Genomic DNA, 7,952 nt, shown 5'->3' with positions numbered 1-7,952 from the left:
GGGGGCGCCAGCGCTACACCGCTCTGCTCCACCAGGGGGCGCCAGCGCTACACCGCTCTGCTCCACCAGGGGGCTCTGCACCACCAGGGGGCGCCAGCGCTACACCGCTCTGCACCACCAGGGGGCGCCAGCGCTACACCGCTCTGCTCCACCAGGGGGCGCCAGCGCTACACCGCTCTGCACCACCAGGGGGCTCTGCTCCACCAGGGGGCGCCAGCGCTACACCGCTCTGCTCCACCAGGGGGCCAGACCACTGCACTCCTCCACTCAGGAGGAACTCAGGGGGTGCATCCAGTCGGACCGAATCGGACTGGACCTTGGACCTCGGTTCTGACCCTGAGACGGACTCAGACAGCCGTGGCGCATTGACTCCTCCAGGACGCTGCAACCCCCCCCCCCCTCTTCTCGCTGGCCCCACCCGTCTCCACCCTGACCCACTCTTCCGCCTCTCTGCTGATGTCATTTCCTGCCTTTATCCTGCTGCCCTTGGATCACTCAGCTCCCACAGGAAGACATCTAGGGTCTCCTCGGGCCTCCCTCTTCCTCCTCCTCCTCTTCCTCTGCGTTTGCACAGCGCTGGGTGCTGCAGCTCAGTCTGGACTTCGCCTCTGGTTTGCTTTCCTGTTTATGTTTTCATTTGGTTAGTTTAGCTTTTAGTTTAGTTCCTGTTTATGTTTTTGTTTGTCGTTGCTTTGACCAGTTCGGGAGGAGGACGAGCTAAAGTGTCCCCTGCTGTGGTCATCACATGTAGAGACTGTATTTCACATTGAGACTCCTGTGTCAGATTGTACTTATTTATTTATTTATTTCTTCCTGACACAAAATGTGTGTGTGTGTGTGTGTGTGTGTGTGTGGCATGGGTGAATCCCACGCACCAGCCAGTTACCTGAGGTAGCAGAGAAGTGGCGTCACACACAACCCAGGTGTGTGATGTGACGTGACTCGTGTCGCTGACAGGCTTCCTTCCTTCGGCTTCTCACCTGATTGCTGATTGCTGCTCTCATCCTCTTGATTGTTGTTCAGAATAGTGAACTACTGAGATTCCATGTGTGTGTGTGTGTGTGTGTGTGTGTGTGTGTGTGTTGATGTTCTGATGTGCGCTGTGACTCTCCAGCCATTCCCATGTAGTCGTCATGGTAACACTAATGCAGCCTCATGTTGAGGTGTTGCTAAGGTAGCACCACGCCCATCCTGCTATGGCTCCGCCCTCCGGAAGTCCACCAGGACGCGGCTACACCACATGAAACAATGCATTCTGGGAAAGACTTTAGGGGCAACCATTTATTTAGAGAACGTTATTCAGGGACATGAGAGGGGGCAGGCTAGTGCCACTGTGGGTTTAGCTTGGGGCAGTTAGGAGACACTTTCTAATGTAGTTCACAGGGCTAATGACCACATTATTACAGAATAAATTATTAATATTGTTATTATTATTATAATCACTCTGTTCATAATTCTAATTATAGTTTTACATGGGGTGCCAGGTTCCTTTGCCTATCCCTGCATGCATGTATATGCCACACAGCCACACACGACCACACACTACCATAGCCTCAGAAAGATTTCCTGATCTATTATGCAAATATGGTGTTCCAGTGTCTAACTAGCAGTGTCGTTGTTGTGTGATAACAGCACCACGTGGTTAAGACTGAGATTTACCCGCCTGTTGGCAGTGCACCAGACGCACGTTATCTTTGAAAACGTTTCCCTGGTCACCAGGAAGTCATGTGTTTCTGTTTTGAAAACGTTTCCCTGGTCACCAGGAAGTCATGTGTTTCTGTTTTGAAAACGTTTCACTGGTCACCAGGAAGTCATGTGTTTCTGTTTTTTTTTCTGTGGTGACCACTGCAGTGTAAGCCTTCCCCTGAGCAGGATCTAGAAACATATACCTGACAGAGATCCTGACAGACACACACACCTGATCTGGAGTCATACACCTGAGAGAGATCTTAACACACACACCTGATCTGGAGTCATACACCTGAGAGAGATCTAAGCACACACACCTGATCTGGAGTCTTACACCTGAGAGAGATCTTAACACACACGCCTGATCTGGAGTCATACACCTGAGAGAGATCTTAACACACACACCTGAGCTGGATCTAGAGACAGACCTGAGAGAGATCTAAGCACACACACCTGATCTGGAGTCATACACCTGAGAGAGATCTAAACACACACCCCTGATTTGGACACACACCCCTGATCTAAACACACCCCCCTTATCTAAACACACACCGCTGATTTGGAGACACACGCACCACTGATTTGGAGAGCCAGGCAGCACCTGCCGGGAGGGAAGGTTTCCACTGCGGTGCGAGTGCGCCCCCTGGAGGCTGCAGTGACGGCATGTAGCTTCTGTTCCCTGCGTGTGCTGATCCCCTTTGGTTGGTCCACTCCACTGTTATGCTGTGTTTTTTTGCCAAGCTGAACATACCTGGCACGAGTGTGTGTGGGTGTGTGGGTGGATGAGAGTATGTGTGGGTGTTTGTTTGCATGGGCATGTGTGTGAGGAAAGTGCGTTAATCGGTGTGTGTGTGTGTGTGTGTGTGTGTGTGTGTGTATGTGTGTGTGTGTGTGTTTGGTTCAGCACGTGCAGGGTTTCCTTTGTGAGTGAGTGGGTGTATACCTGCATACCACAAGATATGCAAAAACAATGCAATAACAACTATGACTGTAAACAGAATCATGAAGAATTATAGCTGTTAAAAGTATTGTTCAAAGAGAAAAAGTATCAGAGATAATATATTCAGAAGTATTAGTATCGTAATTGTTATACTTGAATTCAGGTGCATTCAGTATTTAAAGTATATATCATTGTGCCAGGCCATTTAGACGCCATATATTTGCTCTTGTTAAAGACCACTAGTTATTTCTATTCCGTTGGGGTTAATAGTTGTACATTCTTGCATGGGATTCATTTGATCACGTCAGTTTTGATGTTCTGTTGATTTCTCTCTCTCTCTGCTTTTCTTTACTTCATTTCTCCAGGCGAGGGAGGAATGTGTACTGAGATTGAGGATAGTCGTTTTATTTTTTTAATACCAGTTGTAAATAGTAATTGAGATATGTAAGTATTACAGCTGTTTGGCAGGTTGCTGGTGGTGTTGAAATGATTTTGCATATCTTGTGCACATTTAGCTCCGAGATGGCAGCACGCTTCTTTGAAACGTTTTAAAAAACGTTCTGACCAATCAGATATTTTCTTTTCACATTTTGACCAATCAGATATTTTCTTTTCACATTTTGACCAATCAGATATTTTCTTTTCTCATTTTGACCAATCAGATATTTGTATTTCCCCTTCCGCTCCCTTTACACTCAGAGGGTTATACTGAGCATATGAAGTTCTCATTTATTTTTTGAGAAAAAAATAGATTAACAGTTCTATCAGATTCACACCACACACACACACACACACACACACACACACACACACACTCAATCACCTTTCATTGTTTTATAACGTGTTGATTCTTACTGTGTAGGTATTTGTTGAGAGGGAGCAGGTTGCCATTGAGCCACATGTCCCCTGCTGTGTGATTAGCCAGCATCTGACCAGATGATCCGTCCCCTATAGCGTTTTATGCAGGCATCTGCCTGGGCCTACTATGATCCGTCCCCTATAGCGTTTTATGCAGGCATCTGCCTGGGCCTACTATGATCCGTCCCCTATAGCGTTTTATGCAGGCATCTGCCTGGGCCTACTATGATCCGTCCCCTATAGCGTTTTATGCAGGCATCTGCCTGGGCCTACTATGATCCGTCCCCTATAGCGTTTTACGCAGGCATCCGCCTAGGCCTACTAAAGCCCTGCCACCACCACAGTGACAATCTGGGAAGGCATCTGTTGGTTTGAGATTCAGCACGGGAAGAGTGTATTCTGTACAGGGACGCATGGGGTTTCCTGTCTTGGGGAGGTTCTTGTGAGCGGTCCAGTCAGAGACCCAAAGGATCACCTGCACGTCCCCATGGAGACAGTCAACTAACTAGTGACTGCATATTTTTATACCATACACATACACACACACACACACACACACACATATATATATATATATATATATATATATATATATATATATATATATATATATCTATATATATATATATATCCCTATATAAGTCTAGAGTGTATACTGAATGTCAGGGTAAGGTTGGTGTCTCTTTAGAATGTGTATAGTATTTTGTACAGATAGAAGTTGAAATGTTATCTGTCATTCCATAGGGCTCGTGAAGGATGGGTAGCCGGCTGCTGCTGGTCAGGCGATTGGACAAAGAGGGACGAGGTGCAGGAGCTATGAGGCGGAGATGAAAAGCTTTTATTTGTCCTGACCCAAAAAGGCTTTTTTTTTTAAATGTTGAGAAATGTCAGAACAGTGTTCCTGAGTGAAGGAGGCATGTGGGTGGGCTCAGTGTAGGATGGGGAGGGAGTTGCTACCAGTGATGCTCAGGCAGGCTCCATGTTTAATACTTTGATACCTTTTGCTGTTCTGTTGTACTGCACTTCCACACATCAGAATCTGCACCAAAAACAGACGAGAGGGGTGGGGTGGGGGGGAGGTGGGGTGCTGACGGTAGCCCTTTCTGGGTCCATTTTGTCTTTAATATGGAGAGGAACAGGATGCCTAGTTGACCAATGGATGTTAGCCTTGTACAAGGTCTCAGTCAGTCCAGGAGGATTGTGATCCATTTGGTCTTTACTTATGATCCAGGGTTGAGGATTGTTGAGAAATAGCCTACATATTTTATGGAAAGTATTTTAAAAGTAGATTTTATTTTTGTCCAGGTGGGCATCACCTCCCTGTCTTGAAAACAAAGCTTTCTAGTGTTTCACTCACCAGTATAACAAGATGGCAAAGATGGAGTTGTATGAATAAATTACATATATTTTATAATCATATTATTATATATGCAAATATATAAATATATATTTACCATAGAGGGAGAAACTTATATCTTTAAGAATGAAATAGTAGCAGGGCAGATCGATCTGACTTTGCCTTTTAAACCCCTGAATGGTTGGTGTTGGAAAGATGATATTTTAGCTACTTTATGCCAACCTCATTACTGCATGCTGTGTTTAACTCCTTTTCAAGCGTTGACATCTGAAGATTTCCCTACTGTAGCCTAGTTTAATTTAGCATAGCCTTCCATAGCATAGCCCAGGCCCCAGGTCATGGTTTAAATTAGCCTTGGTGAGCTTCACCTAGTTTAGCATAGCCTTGCCTAGCTGAACCCAAACCCCAACCCACAGTTTAGGTTAGCCTTGGTTAGCTTTATTCATCTTACCATAGCCTTGCCTAGCATAACCCAGGCCCCGCTCATAGTTTAAGTTAGCCTTGGTTAGCTTTTACTAGGTTAGCTTGTCTTAACCTATTTTTGCTGCTTGTCTGGGTTTATGATCCTCTGTGGGTGTCCATGTGCATCTACAAGAGGAACTGTAGTGATGCAGTTTTAGCATAACAGATGGGCAATAGCCAGGTGTGGCTATCTTAGTTGTGCTTTGCCCTTCCCTTTGACCTTTGAGACTTGATTGACAGGAGCTGTTACTGCCACTGCGCTACCTGCCCACACACACACACACACACACACACAAATGTTAAAGTGTAGCATTGAGAGCCTTCTGTTAATGACTGTTAATTTACAATGTTTAAAGAATCATAACTACTGCAATCATTCCCATATTATTATTATTATTATTATTATTATTATTATTATTAGGCAAGTTTCTAGAAATGCAATAATGAACATTTTCAGACTGCATTGTATGTGCACTTCTGCACAGACCAAATGTCATATGAATCCCCTTGCATCCACACACTCACACACACACATACACACACACACACACACTTACATGCATTCACATACACATTGCCCTTGAAAGGGTCCCAACACTAGTACCTCAGCAGTAACGTAGTGACCACTCTTAACAGCCAAAAGGACATGAGTGAGGAATAGTCTTTATTAGCCTTTGACATGAATGAGGAATAGTCTTTATTAGCCTTTGACTTGAGGAGGAATAGTCTTTATTAGCCATTGACATGAGGAGGAATAGTCTTTATCAGCCTTTGATGCCTGGGGGCTGGGTTCTCTGTGGATGACCCAGGCTGGATCAGTCAAGTTCAGATCAAGATGCTGTTGTTGTTTTTTCATGCACTGGTTTGAATATCTGAGAAGGAGTTCTTTGGGCCTTATTGATTAGAGTCTTGTTGATGGGCACTGGTTTGAGTTCTTTGGGCTCATAGCAGCCTTGTTGTTGTTTGTCTTCTGTCTGGACTGTAAATAGATTAGCGCTCTCAACATAACCCTGTCAGATCATCTTGTTTTGACTGAATAATATCAACATGTAGTTTTTCACACATAAACTTGATACAGTACGTAGACATAACTTAATGCAGTCAAAGCGTCACGATGACCTGCCTGGTTTATGTTGAGTATGCTAACGTGTTCCTGCAGTGTAGAGTTGTGCAGGTGATGGATGGATTGGTGGAGTTGTACTCCGGATCATGGGCTGACCTAGTTCTGAGAAAGGGTTAGGCTTAGTTGCTCTCTTGCAACATCAGTAGGGAAGATGGTTCTGTTGGGACCAGCAGAAGAAAAGGTGGTTCCATTGGTTCTGTTGGGCCTAGCAGTAGAGAAGGTGGTTCTGTTGGTTCTGGTGGTTCTAGCAGGAGGGAAGGTGGTTCTGTTGGGCCTAGCGGTTGGAAAGGCGGTTCCGTTGGTGGATTATGGCTGCTCTGTGTTGTAAGGCAGGTCATGAGGTTTACCTCTGATGATTTGCGGAGCGATGCACGTTTCCTTGTGAGCCCTAGCTCACTGTCACTGCAATGCCATATTGAGACAACTTGCACACACTACACACTTCACACACACACTTCAGCACCCCACCAATTAGTTTAGAATGTACATAGAGATATGAAGGGAGAATCTAACATATTTTAGTTAGCCATTCTCTCTTTTTTTCCAAGGAGAAATATAACTTGCTGTGTGTCCTACGATCTGCCCACAGCCAGGGGGCAGTGTAGAGCCGCACGTTTGACATGCACACACTGACGCTGATTTAGGCTGTCGCTATGGAAACCTACCCCTGTGAGATTAACGCTGACGACTTGCTCAGTCACTGACCTGTTTCCACGGAGGTCCCTGCAGCACGGTGACCTCTCAACTCTGACCCCCGACCTCTGACCCGGTCGCACACTCCTCTCGTGGGCGCCTCTGCATGATGTGCGCTGGACTTTTCCAAACACGGTCTGGGGATGTTTTGGGGGTTTCTTCTTTTGGTTTGTTTTCATTCTTTCATTAAGATTTTAAAAAGGGAAAGAAATAATAATAAAGGAATCAAAGTATTCAATCACTTTTCTACTCCTATTTTCAAAAAAAAAGTGAAATTGAAAAAAAAATGTAAAGACAAAGTTGAATTTGTAAATACGTTCTGTACAGGTTGGGTCTGTACGCGTAAGTCTGTCCTTGGTGGCAGAGTCTGTCTTGCTTATAACGCACGCTACCAATAAATAAAAAAGGAAAAAACTCTTATTTAGGCTGTATGGTCCTTGAAAGCAAGTTTTAAACTTAATCTATGATGTATATTCCTGTAACATTGCATTTTTATCTGAGGAATGATGTTATTAAAAAATATTGCAAATAAATTGAATTTCCTAGAGTCTGTGCTTTTTGGCTGTTTTCCTGTAGACAGATATATTCAGACATATCCACACTCATATAGTACACATCAGTGGAACATATTCATAAAACAATACTGCTGTTATGGATAGTGATGCAATATTGATCTTTTATCTATTGTTTACATTCACACTTTTCAGTGAAAATCTCTATTTCATATTTTGTGTAAATTCACACGAGATGGTTAGAGCACAGGACACTTCAATTCTCTATTCTAACGGCACTGAACTCCCACATACTCACAATGAAGTCCTACATATTCA

At 44.5% G+C, this 7,952-nt stretch overlaps 1 protein-coding gene across 2 annotated transcripts in view; it reads left to right on the top strand.

The window, feature by feature from the left end:
* cacna1c (calcium channel, voltage-dependent, L type, alpha 1C subunit) overlaps window positions 1-7,669 on the top strand; it is a 239,049-nt gene extending 231,380 nt beyond the window's left edge. For both annotated transcript variants that reach the window (XM_042079559.1, XM_042079557.1), the window contains one exon: window positions 1-7,669. This exon is cut by the window's left edge and continues 1,081 nt beyond it. The gene's annotated coding sequence lies outside the window, so the exon portion shown is untranslated.
* Window positions 7,670-7,952: the final 283 nt, after the last annotated feature.

The sequence above is a fragment of the Alosa sapidissima genome, chromosome 22 (assembly GCF_018492685.1).
Source record: "Alosa sapidissima isolate fAloSap1 chromosome 22, fAloSap1.pri, whole genome shotgun sequence".
NCBI classification, from domain to species: domain Eukaryota; kingdom Metazoa; phylum Chordata; class Actinopteri; order Clupeiformes; family Clupeidae; genus Alosa; species Alosa sapidissima.
Note: the sequence above shows the minus strand (reverse complement) of the source record. Positions and strands in the feature narration are given on the sequence as shown.